This window comes from Anser brachyrhynchus, assembly GCF_964034855.1.
Source record: "Anser brachyrhynchus genome assembly, chromosome: Z".
NCBI classification, from domain to species: Eukaryota; Metazoa; Chordata; class Aves; order Anseriformes; family Anatidae; genus Anser; species Anser brachyrhynchus.
Window position 1 is genome coordinate 3,165,823 of NC_137697.1, and position 15,117 is coordinate 3,180,939.

The 15,117-nt window shown below is 43.8% G+C and overlaps 1 protein-coding gene across 20 annotated transcripts in view; it reads left to right on the forward strand.

The window, feature by feature from the left end:
• The window catches only part of CELF4 (CUGBP Elav-like family member 4), a 697,696-nt gene that overhangs the window by 1,669 nt on the left and 680,910 nt on the right, over nucleotides 1–15,117 (forward strand). The window lies entirely within an intron of this gene.

The window sequence follows — 15,117 nt, forward strand, 5'->3', positions numbered from 1 at the left end:
TCTCAAGCAGGTTGGGAGTATGAAATCACAAAGTGTGAATGTGTTGGAGAGAGCGAGACGGGAGGGATGGGTCGCATCTCAGTTCCAGAAGGGAGAAGTCTCCGAGCAGGCATATTCCCTGCACTACTTCAATGTGCCCGAAGTCCACCCCAGGAACTTTTTGGGTTTTCTTTCAGGGCACTAGAGACGTGCTCCCCGTGTGATGCCTCGCTTGTTCCGTCTTTGCCCACTCCTTTCCTTTCCCTGCTTAGTCTCTCTGGAGGTGCATTTCAGATTAGAGGATGCTATGTTTTGGGGGTTGGGGAGGGTATGTGTAGTGGGGTGGGAGATGCTCAGATCCCCAGGTAGGAAAGTAGGACTTGCAGGGTGGAAGTTGGAGATAATGTGCATGGTAGCTCAGCTTAGTAGCAGGAGAGACCCAGGAATGAAACGAAGCCACTTTATTAATTCAGGTTCTGCATATATAATATGTGTATGTGTATTTATTTCATTAGGCATGGAATAGAAAGTAAAGAAAGAAAAAAGAAAGAAAGAAAGAAAGAAAGAGAAAAGAAAGAAAAAAGAAAAGAAAGAAAGAGAAAGAAAAAAAGATCTAATCACAAGTAAGCAGGGTGTGACTCCAGATCTAGTGCAGGAGAAAAAGGGTTGTGCAGGGGGACAGGGGGGGAGTGGAAGTTGCTTCTGTTACAGGAGAGGTTCAGTAGCAATGTCTACTCCAGCCTGGTTCACTCCTGGTAGGGAGAGTCACTGGGAACGGCATTAGTTGCTTCCCAGCTTTCCAGCTGCCTTGGTGAGTTGTAAATCTTAAACTTAACGGCATGTTTAGGAGGCATCTCTTCCCCCTTCCCACTCACTCCCCTCGTCTCCTTCACCTTCAGGAAATGCGAATGAAAATATACCCTGACAGTGCAAGTACTGGTATCGCACAGGCTAGAGAAAACATTCAGGGCTCGGGGACTGGGGGCTCAGTCCAAGTTATAGGATATTTCTTCCCTTCTTGCCGGTCGCTCCAAACACCCTTCTCGTATTTAAAATGAACAGTGTATCCCTTACAAACATTGCTTTCCTTTCAAACTAGCTTCTTAGAAGCCACATCAAGGTCTGATGGGCATCATTTAAACATGACATCCACACTAGAATAATTGTTAATAATACTGATAAAAATAATGGTAAGAAGCACGGGGAAGGAAAGGTCCTGGGAGGTTTTGTCTAATAGATGAGGCAGAGTGAGAGTAGCCACCGAGCCCGTGTGTGTGCGCATGTGTTTGCAAAAATTATCTAAGGTTTCCATAAAATAAAAATAACAACAGTAAAAGCTCCACTGAAGAGAATTACTCAACACAGTACAGAGGAAATGTCTGAGTTAATGTCTAGGTAAAGGATTTTTTTGGGGGGTGGAGGGGTATTTTGATTTGTTGACAAGATTTTACTCTTTTGCTTTGTTCTACCGTAAACCTGTAATTAATCAATCTGTGCACTAACTTTAATTTCTATTTCATAGATGGAAATCCTTTCTCTTGCAGTTTGGTTTTGCTTTTACTGTATGCCTGTATTCATAGAGAGAAACTCAGGAAGGGGGGGGAGGGAGAGATAGAGAGAGAGGGGAATCATTTATCTTGCTTGGATGTGTTTAACACATATTCCTGAATTAAGCAAGATACTAACTTCATTTCCCTTCATTTCATTTCTGGTTTAAAGCTGCAACATAGGAAAAAAGCCAGGTGGGAAATCTTGTCACCTCGTCAAACCAAATTGCATGAGTTCATCTTGAAAGAAACAGTCATTTTTAATCTCGTAGAAGTTCTGGACTTTGGAAGGAAAAATGATCACGATGATTGTTGTATCGCAGCCTAGGGTTTGAGTGAAGATTCAATAGACACCGAGTTGCCAGCGTTTCAGAGACTGGTTTTATTTAGTACATCCGAGAAGAGTTTGAACTCCTTTCTAGCGATGCTGCTGATTTATTAGCTAATCCTGATAAAAATGTGCCTCTGGCTACCTGGAAAAAAATTACTTTCTTGCCAGCAGTGATTAATTGCTATTAAGTCAAAAAGCATGATGGGGCTTTGAAGGATGAGGATTGTGTTTGGCTTTTTTATTTTATTTCATTTCATTTCATTTTTAATCTATTTTCTCTCTCTTTTTTCTTCTCTAAATTCAGCCATGTGAAGCATAGTATTCACTCAGATCTCCTTATTTTTGCTTTGCTTGGAGGCATAGGTGAAGAATTGCATAAAGGTAGTCCAACTTGGCTCTCAGGGGTAGGATGGCAATATGAAACCCCAAGATGCTTTCCATAAGTGATGCATAATGCTTATACATTAATTGATCCATCACTCTCAGTTGATTTTATTCCTAATCTAGGGGATGAAGCTGTGGCAGTGGTATACCCTGAAGGGTTAATAGTGGGCTGTAGTTTATTTAAGTGTACGGAGAGCAAATGTTGGGTGTGGAGAGGGAGAAGGTGGGTTTGTGCTGGGGGGAGGGAAGAGGGAAGAATTAGCTTAGAGTAAAAACATAGCAACCAGAGTCATTTCAGGTGTAAATCCATTGAAATGAGAGCATAGGATGTGTATGATTCAAAATATTATGAAGAGATCCTACTGTGGTGCTTCTGTATATCAGAAGAAAATTGAAAATTAAGAACCTGAAGATAAAGTACACGACTGTCCCTTCTTGCCAAAGATACAAAATAAAATAATAAAAAAAAATAATAAAGAAACTATCAAAAGGGAGAGTGAAGTCCTAGGTTCTTTCACCAGCAGCCCTGGCTGATGCCAGGACAGATACCAGGGAAGAGGCAGGGGAGTACGACTGTCTTGCAGGCATGCGAAGAGAGAAAAAGGTACGGGGGAAGCAGCATGTGAGGGAAGGCGGGAAAGAATTGCCAGATCTCTGAAAAAACAAGATTTTGTGGCACGAGCATCGCTGCTACAGATTCCCCCCTTCCTTGCTTCTCTCCACACGGGGCAGGAATGCACTCCTGCTGTGGCACTTTGCTCTAGGGTTGGGAAGAGGCTGTGTGCTGAGATCCGCGGGTAAAGATCTATCAGGGCCGAGCTGACCCACCCACGCGCTCACACACACACGCACATGCACGGAGTTAACTAATCACACTTGAACAATTTAGCAAGCCATTCATTCATAACTTCCCCCCTTCTTATCTAGCAGCGGAGTATGCTTAAAGGCTGAGTTACTGGGAGACATAAAGGTTAGTGCTCTCAGGACAGCCATATTATAATGCATTATCTTTGAAGTCATTTAAGGCCAATTTAAGTGGTATTTAGTATAATATTTATGAATTAATGTAATCTAAATATAGGACTGTCCCCATAGGTTTAAACAGCCTTTTCTACCGAAGCATGCTTGTACCTAAGGCCTGGAATGTGTTTTAATTTAAAACACACAGGTCTCCATAATATTCTATTTAGGAAGTCAGAAGAAATCAGCATTCCACACTTAAATGAGATTTACTGAAACACATGCGGGTGAGTGCACTTAAAGAGTGGAGACAGTGTGTAGTGAGAAAGCAAGTCTTTCATGGATGTGAGAGCTACAACCTTCTTTCAACCCTTATTTAGAGAGAGGGAAGCACAAAACCCCCAAAACCTCCTCAAAATCCATTATTGCGGTCCTGCTAGGACGGTGCACCTATCTGACCCGAACCTCACTCATCAAGCATTCAATGCAGCTACAAAAATGCGGTAGAAAAAGAACAGTTTAGTTCTTTTGCTGCTTTACCTTCTCAAAAGTATAAATAATTTTGGAATTTAAGACACCTACGGGGTAGGTAAACAAGGCTTCCATTCATTATATTGTTATGCTTGATTACAAAGATAGATGATAGAAAGATTAAAACCTCGTTAAGTCTAAGGATGTTTATGGGGATTTTGGATATCTCAGAAATTCAGAGGTGCAATGAAAATGTGCATTCAATTAAGATGATATATTGTACGTGTGTATAAATGTATAGATTTGTGTGTGTATACACACACAGAAAAAAGAGTGATGTATACACATTCACGCATATAGCCTTTGGGAAATGGAAATTTAGTTGAAAAGAAGCACAATGCAATACAGGTGCTGAATAAACTCCTCCATAATTGAAACATAAGGCTTGCCTGGCTGAAAGCAACACATACAGCATTTAGTATGGTAGTAAACCAAACAAGTTTTAGGGAGGTAAATGCACAAATAAACTGGAATAAAACAGAGGAGGCTTTGTGCCTTAGGTTTAAAGAACAACCCCTTAAAACAATCAAAATGCAATTGGATAGCTTGATGGAAGAGAGAAAAAAACCTACCCCTTGTACATTATAATCTCCCGTACAGATGAGCGTGTATGTATATTTGATAATGTCAAACAGATAGCCCAGATTGCTTCATAAATTAGAAGGCTATGTGTTAACTCTTTTTTCAGGGGTCTGGACATGGATTCTGGTTTCTAAAAGCAGCTGCAGCCAGTTATGATGCTGTTGTTACGGTTGTGTCAGCATTTCCAGTACAAACTCCAATTTTCTGGGATCTCTCGCTTGGCTGTTAAGTTTTGCACTGAAAGCTGTTCTTTAGCTAGCCCAACCAACATATCAACTAATCGTCCTTACAAGAATGTATTTGCTTTGAAGTTACAAAATGTGGAGGAAAGAAAGAAATTAAAGTTCATGGTTCTGGGGCTTTTGTTTCTTCTCTTACCTTTCTCCAGGTTAGACTTATACTTCCAACACATTTATAGATTAAGATTACTTCTGTCCCTAAATATCTACATAGACAGGTGCCTTTGGGCATTTTAGAGGAAAAAAAAAAAAAAAAGAAAGTACTTATTTTTTTTCTTCTGAAAAAAAAATAAATAATAATAGTGACAACTACCAAATCTCATAGTATTTACTTAGCCGAAAGAGTCTTAATTAAATGGTGAATCAGGAATTTACTAATTTCTTAAGTATTAAAACAGAAAAGGGAGATGGTGCACTTTTGATTTATTTTATTTTATTATTTTTTTTCCTGTGTTCATCTAGAAGAGATCAGGAATGTCAGCACTAAAGTAGGGGGAAAAATTGAGGATCCTTGTCACCTTGCATGAAAAGCGTGGTTCATCTGGTCCTCTATCCTGCTTCTGCCAGTGGCCAGTGCCACAGACAGGGCTTTCTTTAGCAGAGGATTCAAATTGCATCGTTTAACAAAAGACAGGCAGCTGATGGAATAGTTTTTTGAAGGAAGTTGTCAGAGACTCTCTGGAAATTTTGCCTGAGTAAAGAGTGAGTGAGATTGCAGAAAGTGTCTTGTGCTTAATAGGAAAGTGGTTTGAACCCGTCAAGGAGGGCGTGCATAGGACTTCCAATGCTCAGAGTGAAGAGCGAGGGGCAGAAGGGGCTGGATGGCCGAGGAGAGCTTCTCCTAGCCTTCAGAGCTGGAAAAACGCAGCCACATTTTTCAGGAAGACATCAGGGTGTTTTTTATCATGCATACCCTGTGCGCATGCATACCAGCCGCACTGACCTGACAGACCAGAACGACACTAAAGGAGCTGTTACCGTCCCTCCCGTCAATCAAGTGTGAACCCAGGCGGGTTTATGCGACAGGCGGTAATGGCTCCAAGGGAGAAAAAGTGGGGGAGATGATCGAGGCTGGTGGGACAGGTACCTGCATTTAAAACAGCGCAAAAAGCCTCTGACGCCCAAAGACTTGTGTCAGTGTTGGCTATAGCCTCACAATAAAACGCCGTGACAGCAGGAGACTGCGGAGCTCGATATGACCCCTCCACCATGCGCCATCAGGTTTGTGCCCTGTAAGAGTTCACACTAAGCAGGTGAGGTGTTAAGTGAGCTAAGCCGAATCCTGGCCTTAACAACGAGGCTGGTGTTTTATTAATCCCAGCGTCTTCTTTCAGTAGGGAGCGGAGGCCCCTTATCTGCTGGCTGGGCAGAAGTCCATAAGAGCTTTGCCATCACATCAGTTGGTTCACATTTGCAAACCGAATGTTTCCCCTTCCTGTTAAAATTCAGGATTGTGGATTTACATAGCAAACCACACTTGCAGCTAATGTGACCAGCTTCTGTGCTTGCTGGCTTGTCCCTGAAGTTAGCTGTCCTTCAGCAAGTGAAACTAAAACTTAAACGAAGCTGAGGAACTGACAGAAGTCGGACCCCTGCCACATTTCTCACTCACTTAACTGCTCCACCGATGCCCGTATGACTGTTGCCAGGGCTTGTCATGGCAGGCTGACCCTTATGTATTAAAATCTGCAGCGGAAAGAGGGAAAAATAATAACCATGGCGAGGGAAAGCTATAGCTTTTCCTCCACTGCCGCTTCCGTGACTGATTAAATATAATAATATTTATTATAGGGACCTCTCTCCCTCCGTAACTCCTGGAGATGCATCGTCGCATTTTGGGGATCGCGGGATCTCCTGCATCACTCTCTCTGTGCTGCATCGCTTGGGGTAGGCTGAAGTCAGGATGTCACCGCAGATGTTGCATTTGTTTGCTTTTGTCACTGTGAGCCACGGCCCGAATGCACACATAGGTGAATGCAGCTTTTAATGTGCATTCATTATATCCACCTGACATCCCCTCAAAGGAAGAGAGGGCTTATTATTGTCGCTCCTTAAAATAAAGATGGATGAGAGCTCTAAACCTCTCAAATAAAGTGCCTGACCATACGTAGTGGCTAAAAATAAATCATATATGGCCATCTATTCCATGTAAATGAATGGCAGGACATATAGATATAGACATTGTGTTAAGTTTGTCAAGCAGAAGCTGCCAAAAATATTGATCAAGGCAAGGGGGAGAAATTGATAATGAACTGGACTCCAAGAAGACTTTAATTGACAGTGACTTCTGTGAACCAGCTTTGGACAGTATATATAAACTGACCACGATGTAACTTTATTGCAATGCACTCTCCTTTAATTAATTGTCACCTTTGTTAAGACTGGCTACAGATCAAAGGTTTAAAGAGACTTAACAGGTTCTTAGTAACAAACCCTTCAGATGCATTAGAAATATCCGACAGCTCAGCCAATGAGGCATGCAGATTTCGATCTACCTCACCCTTATCTGTTTATTTCTCTCTCCTTTGTTGAACACAGACAGTCATTGCTTAACATTAGCTATTTCATAGATGGCTTTGTTGGTGATGTTGATGCCTCCAGGGATGCGTATTTGCCAGCGAGAGGTGCCTTCGCTCCTAGGTCTGTCAAAGTATTTTGCCACTGGAAACTTGCTTATGGTCTGAGAGACCAAGGTGCAGTACAGGCAGAGTTTGTAACACAGGTTATTCTTTCCTCTTTTCCCTTATAGAGATCTGTAATTTCCTGATTTAATTCTGGAAAATATATTGAGCCATAGTTTGCATGAAAGTGGCCGCTGAGAATGAACTTTTACATGAAAGTTGCATATGCAGACAGATATGAATGTATCTGCCACGTTTGTGTATCACACGTGCATGCAACCAACGTGCATATTAATGAAAACATGCATTTGGTATAGACATACATACATTCAGGATGACATATGTCTCTAAATAATTTCTTTCTAAAAGACAGTAGAGAGATTGTGTTGTTACATGAAAGTGGCAGGTGACTTTACAGGTTATTCCTGGAATTATATACAGAGTTTAATATGATACGTAGCTGTTTGTTCATTATACTAATTTAATGACACAGTCACACTTAATTAATCCATGTCTGGTTTATTTGTACATTGTGTCTGAGTCTCTAAAATATTTTAGAGGCAACCCGGCTGACTTGCCAGTGCACTGGGGCAGATAACTCTGGACATGAAGCTTCTTCAAACAGAATAAAAATGGAGCTTTGCAGACAGGGTTGGTCTGATGAGATCTGACTGCATATTTGGCCTGTTTCTAATTCAAATGCCTGTGTACATAATACACAGAGACTGTGTATGCACGTGTGTATCGAAAGGGCAGACTTACATTTGCGCATAGTTCCTCTCCTTTTCAGTCCCTAAGGATAGATTCGCATCACATAGTATGCATCACTCACTGCAAACGCACACAAATATCTTTGTCGGATTCGGTAGCTTCTTGCAGGTAGATGTATAAAGCAGCATCAGCCTAATAATATCCCTATAAAACAGTGCTTCCGTCCTAGGATCCAGAGGGATGAAGGTTGTCAGAAGATCAAAAGATATATCACAGTGTGCTTGTAGAAATCCCCTGATTATGTTTCCTCTCTATAATGCTCTAATTCACTATTTGATCAATTGTAAAAAGGCCAATGCTTTAGTAGGAAAAAATAAAAAAAAATTAAAAAAAATATTAGGTTACTAGATGCTTCAGTGTGAGTAAAAATCACACCTAAAATTATATGTAGCAATACAGTAATGAGCTTATCAATACTTCTTTAAGGAATCTGACAGCCCTATAGGAGAGATTCAGTTCTGCGAGCAAAGGTCACAATACAGATATTGCTTATTAAGACTATCGATAGCCTGGTTGACCAATCTAACCAGAGACTGTATAATGTACCTGCTGTTAACAGGCAGGGAGGAGAACTATGAAGAATTTACAGAATTGCCCACATGTAATATTAATAATATTGATTGATTCTAATAATATAATAAGGTAAAGATGCACTTCTTTGAAATGGTGCATGAAAGAGAGAGAGAGAGGCGGATACCTTTGCTGAGTAGCTTGAACTGGCTAGCAACTCTTTGAAAGCTAACCCAGAGAAAACTGTTTTCTTGCCCCTTCCAGGCAGGGCTCCGTTTCTTGCGCCATGTCTCACCAGAACCACGCAGAGTCAGGACACCTCCTCCTCCAGGATCGGGTCTGTGCCTGGCAGCTGCAGAGAAGTCAGAGGCCTGGAGAAACTCCAGGATTGAGCAGGACTGATCCCAGGGAGCTCTTTTTTCAATGCAGCAGTGCAGTGAAAGTGCCCTATTTGTTTTATTTTTCACACTTCTTTTAGCATTTAAAAAATTGGGGAAAAAAAAAGGATAGAAGTAACAGATATTCCATGATATGCACAGTCTATAACTGATGGGAAAGGACTTTGCAGAGCAGATGGCGACCTGCTCCGAAGCCCTGTTGAAGTCTCCAGGAAAACCCCACCTCGCCTGCAGCAGGGTTTGCATTGGACCCTAAGTTACGGGCAGCTCTGCGAGGTGCCGCTTGTTGGGCAGGAGCTTCCAATAACATTCAGTGTGACTGCCGAGATGTTTTTCCTCCCGTAAATCTAGAAATACAGACCAGCTTGCTTCCGAATTTCCTAACTGCTCCCTCTTCAGCTATAGGCTGCCTTGTCTAGGTATGCCAGTTCAGTCCCACCGTGCCATTCAGCTTCAAGTGTCTCGTTCCAGTTGCCGTGCGGTAGTTTCGAGATGGTTTGCATTTCATTATTTCTTCTCTCAGTTTACAGAGTGAGTGTTTTTCTTTTGTGAGCATTTAATTGCTTTTAAAAGTGATTTATTTGATCTTATTCAATCCTCAATAATACAAGGATGAGAATGCAATTTTTCACCCTCCTTTATAAAGATATACTGTTATTCAGTTATGCTGTTCTGCGGGTTTTATTCTGTTTTGTGTGTTCTGAGGGAGAGTGGTCATTTTTTTGCTTTGTTTTCCTTTTTTTTTCTCTTTTTTTTTTTGACTATGGATTTTTTATTTTTCTTTTAAGAAAGAGAAATCTCATTCAAGATACTGGCAATAAAAGAGAAAAGTAGGAGTGGAAATGAGGAATGGGCAAGGCAACCAACAAAATTCCTCTGGCAAAGTATTTAAAAGCATACCATTCCTGCATGTTTATTTGCAAGAGTCTGGAGTACCCAGAAGATTTTGGTACCAAAGAAAAAAGTATCTTACAAATGATTTAACTCCAAAATTAGTCACTGACAGGAAAGGAAAATAAACAAACAAACAAACAAACAAAAGTCAACCAACAGAAACTGTAGGAGGAAATGCACATAAAGATCTCACAGGAGATGACGGTGACATAGTGGTGCTAGGTTTTACATTTTGCTCTCAGCACAGTAAAAGTTAACACCAAATTAAACAAACGAGCGAGAAAAGCAAGCTTGCTGTTCCTTCTGTATTTCTATTAGTGGCTACCACGTCTCAGAGCTGCCCCCTTGAAACTGGTGCCTGGGTCTGCAGTTTCAAAGGAAGAACAATACATAGTGGGTGAGGGCGACAGACACGGACCGGGCCGACTTGGTTCTAATCAGGGACCAAGATAATTACTCACCGGCACTCTCTGATAGAGTCATTTAAGCTTGGTGCCTTCAGGCCTGATCTGAAACCTGTTGAATCAATGGGAAGATTCCCATCGGCTCCCATTGGCTATTCATCTGTCATTTCCTCATCTGCAATATTAGGCCGGTTGGATTTTCTCAGGAGGGAGGAGTTAATGGCAGAAATTTGACATTTATTTTCAGGAAAGATTTTGGTGCGTCTCTGATGACAGGTGAGTTGCATCAGAGCCTCTTTCAGCACAGAGCAGGAAAACGTACTTGCAAAAAACATGCGGTGGGGAGGTGGAAATTAGCTTTGCTCATTTTACTTGAAAATACATACTTACCCCTGCTTTGCCAAGAAAGGGTCAAAGGCAATTTTGCCAGTTTTCTTTGTGTGAGTAGGATACAGCCTTTGTAATTTCTCTGTCTACAGGAATATCATCATTCACTGATTCAGGATCCTTGATTTTTTATTTTATTTTTTTTTCCTTTTAGTGAATCACATAAATATTCTTCATTGTTATGGCAACTGAGGGAGCTGCAAGGCTCAAGGATCTGACGAAGGGCTGCATCCCACCTTTCTTCTCCAAGGGCCTGATCCAAACCATTGTGTTGTTCACAATACAATTTGGATCAAGCCGAAGGGATCTGCCTTCCTTGGGTCAGTAAAAAAAAAAGCAGGTTCCTTCCAGACAAGTGTACTCCTGCCCTCCGTATGGGCGGAAGGAATTGGCAGTTGTCGTCCGTTTGCCGAGGACCAACCCAACACTCTGCGAAGTCAATAGTTAGACTGTGACCCAGCCTCTCGAACAACAGACAGACACCGCGTGAATCCTTAAGCAGGGGATGTGAGCATCCCCGGCTTTGGCAGAGGAAGGTAGTCCAGAAGGGGGTTTTCACTGCTGCTACTCAAGGAGCAGCTTATTGTGGGGGATAAACAAGATTCCAGTGACCTCGAGCACCCAGTCACAACAAAATTCATTTAGAAACCTTTTCATTTAAAAGGGGGTTTTCAGATTATCTCCCACAGCAATGATCTGGCCACTGACAAGCAAATAAATCAGTCTCCTTTTTTTTTTTTTTTTTTTTTTAATTTCAGTTGTACTTTTTAGCTAGTTCATCAATAGCAACGTATGTGGTATTTTGTGTTTCCATCCCATCTGTGCTTACGTTTTTTTATGAAATAATGGAAAAGCTGGAGTGCGTGTGTGTGTATGTGTGTGTACAGTCGATTATCTACCCCCAAGTCTATTTGAAATCATCACGGTGCACTCAAGTCAATGATATTCTGTCAAAGGTGGAGAGGAAGCGTGTGTGCAGGGTGAGTGTGAGAATGTGATGCTGTTTGATTGCCTGAAATCCAACGAAGTCTCAGTATCAAAGGCCCGGGGGCAGCAGGGAAAGTATTTGTTTGTTTAATTATTTATATATTTACTCAGCTTTACTGACAGTGTTTCCAGATGGGGAAGGAAAAAAAAAATTGAAGAAGGGATGTTGGGTTCTTGTTTGGAGGGGAACGTGTGTTGTATTAGCCTCAATCTGTTCTCCCATATAATGGCTGCTTTGTGCTGTTAAATGATCATTTGTTACTGACCGGCTCATTGAAAAAGGCCAGAGAGGTGCTGGTAGAATTAGATTTTACGAGTTTATTCATAAAAGGGGTTGCACAATAGGTGTGTCATTCCCTTGTCCTCTCCCTTACATCGATCCAGGGATAGGACTCCTGGCAGCAGCTTCCTGACGCACAAATAGCCGAGCTGCCAGCCAGCCCAGTGACCCCGCTCTGTGCCCCCAGGCAGGCAGAAGCCATTGGTGGGAATGCCAGTAGAGCCACTCGCTCCCCAGGTGCTCTTCTCTACCCCTGTCCCACACATTTCCTGTGCCTGGACTCTTTTTGACTGGGTTTGGACCCAGGACCTGTTCCTTATCCTCCCTTGCCCAGCTTCCTCCCTAGGCAAAGGTTGCATGTCCAGGCATTTGTGTGCGGACCACGGACACAGCATTGTCCCCCGGGTCAGGTCCTTCCCCAGGCACGACTCTCCATATGCCTGCTTCCTTTAAAGTCCTTCTCAGCCTACCTGTGCTTCTTTGCTGTTCATTTCCCACAGCCAGCCTCTGCCAGCGCAGCCCCGTTTACCTGCATCTCGACTGCACTGGTCACACTCCTGTTCCCCTCGTTCAGCTCTGCACAAACTACATCTCTCCTCTCTCCTCTCCTCTCCTCTCCTCTCCTCTCCTCTCCTCTCCTCTCCTCTCCTCTCCTCTCCTCTCCTCTCCTCTCCTCTCCTCTCCTCTCCTCTCCTCTCCTCTCCTCTCCTCTCCTCTCCTCTCCTCTCCTCTCCTCTCCTCTCCTCTCCTCTCCTCTCCTCTCCTCTCCTCTCCTCTCCTCTCCTCTCCTCTCCTCTCCTCTCCTCTCCTCTCCTCTCCTCTCCTCTCCTCTCCTCTCCTCTCCTCTCCTCGAGTCTCCTCTCCTCGAGTCTCCTCTCCTCGAGTCTCCTCTCCTCGAGTCTCCTCTCCTCGAGTCTCCTCTCCTCGAGTCTCCTCTCCTCGAGTCTCCTCTCCTCTCCTCTCCTCTCCTCTCCTCTCCTCTCCTCTCCTCTCCTCTCCTCTCCTCTCCTCTCCTCTCCTCTCCTCTCCTCTCCTCTCCTCTCCTCTCCTCTCCTCTCCTCTCCTCTCCTCTCCTCTCCTCTCCTCTCCTCTCCTCTCCTCTCCTCTCCTCTCCTCTCCTCTCCTCTCCTCTCCTCTCCTCTCCTCTCCTCTCCTCTCCTCTCCTCTCCTCTCCTCTCCTCTCCTCTCCTCTCCTCTCCTCTCCTCTCCTCTCCTCTCCTCTCCTCTCCTCTCCTCGAATCTCCTCTCCTCTCCTCTCCTCTCCTCTCCTCTCCTCTCCTCTCCTCTCCTCTCCTCTCCTCTCCTCTCCTCTCCTCTCCTCTCCTCTCCTCTCCTCTCCTCTCCTCTCCTCTCCTCTCCTCTCCTCTCCTCTCCTCTCCTCTCCTCTCCTTTCCTCTCCTCTCCTCTCCTCTCCTCTCCTCTCCTCTCCTCTCCTCTCCTCTCCTCTCCTCTCCTCGAATCTCCTCTCCTCGAATCTCCTCTCCTCGAATCTCCTCTCCTCGAATCTCCTCTCTTCTCCTCTCCTCTCCTCTCCTCTCCTCTCCTCTCCTCTCCTCTCCTCTCCTCTCCTCTCCTCTCCTCTCCTCTCCTCTCCTCTCCTCTCCTCTCCTCTCCTCTCCTCTCCTCTCCTCTCCTCTCCTCTCCTCTCCTCTCCTCTCCTCTCCTCTCCTCTCCTCTCCTCTCCTCTCCTCTCCTCTCCTCTCCTCTCCTCTCCTCTCCTCTCCTCTCCTCTCCTCTCCTCTCCTCTCCTCTCCTCTCCTCTCCTCTCCTCTCCTCTCCTCTCCTCTCCTCTCCTCTCCTCTCCTCTCCTCTCCTCTCCTCTCCTCGAGTCTCCTCGAGTCTCCTCGAGTCTCCTCGAGTCTCCTCGAGTCTCCTCTCCTCGAGTCTCCTCGAGTCTCCTCGAGTCTCCTCTCCTCGAGTCTCCTCTCCTCGAGTCTCCTCTCCTCGAGTCTCCTCTCCTCGAGTCTCCTCTCCTCGAGTCTCCTCTCCTCGAGTCTCCTCTCCTCGAGTCTCCTCTCCTCTCCTCGAGTCTCCTCTCCTCTCCCTCTCCTCTCCCTGTCCTCTCCCTCTCCTCTCTCGTCACTTTTCCCAAAATAGGGCTGGGGAAAAGGCAGCTATACTTACCCCACCAACATTAAAAAAAACATGAATAGTATCCAAAAGACACACAAAGTATACACACGTGCAGATAAACAAATATATATCTCAGTATGTAAACAACTGAAAAAGCAGAGAGACAAGTTTTCTTTCTTTAAAGGTTCAATTTTTTCTTTCTTTTAAGGTGCTGTCTTTCAGAAAAAAAAAAAAGGAAAAAAGAAAAAAAAAAGCAGTAATTCTATAATTTCACTAAAGCAATTGCACCCTTTTTTAAAAACAAAGCAAAAAAAAAAATTCTTGTTTCATTATATCGGCAGCAGATTTCTCACACCTGAACAAAAATCCGACATACATTTTCCTTTGAATTCTTTAAATCATGAGCTTATTCTTAACTGTTCTTGGCAGCCTCTTCTGGGACTACAGTTCAGCTTCTTGCAGAAATATTTTTCCCTGCTGTTTTGACACACAGCTACCCATCAACTCCAGGACCCTTCTCTAGCAGCCCGGCACTAAAGCAGGAAGGTAAAATAAGGCTTTGGTGTAACACTGCACCAGTCTGCTTCATTCAGAGGTAGGTAGGGGGGGATTAGGACCCTATTTCTAGCCCAGACCTCTTACTAACCTTCCTTCTCCTGCAAGATCCTGTTCCTAGACCTTGCTCTTCCTCAGTTTGCCGTGTGTAAAGAAGAATTTATGATATCCGGCTTTGCAAAGAGCTTTCTGTGTATTTAAGGTATAAGTCGTAGCTTTAGTGGTGATGGTCTAAGGTTATAAATGAGACAACATTTGTAAGGGGAGGTAATATCTTTTATTAGTCCAGCTGATATAGCTGGAAAAAAACAGACAGACTTCCTTGTGTGCTTGAAAGCTTGTCTATTTTATTCCAACTATATCAGTTGGTCCAATAAAAGATATTACCTCTCCTGGCAAGCCTTGTCTCATTTGAGGTGTAAAGCATGTACGCTGATTATTTAGTCCTGTTCTGTGTTGGTGTGGAGGGGTTTGACATTTCCTCACCTAGAAGGACAGGGTAAGAGCAGCCCGGGCTGGTGTCCCCTTCATCCCCTCCATGCCTTGCGACTGTGGCCATCTCGTGGGTGTTCGGAGGCACGGAGAAACTCCGGCAGCCCCTGTTTTCTGATCCTGGAGATGTCCTTTCTTTTTCGCTGTTCTGCTCCCTTGCGAAGTGCCGCGTGCCCTCTCTTCACCCCTGCT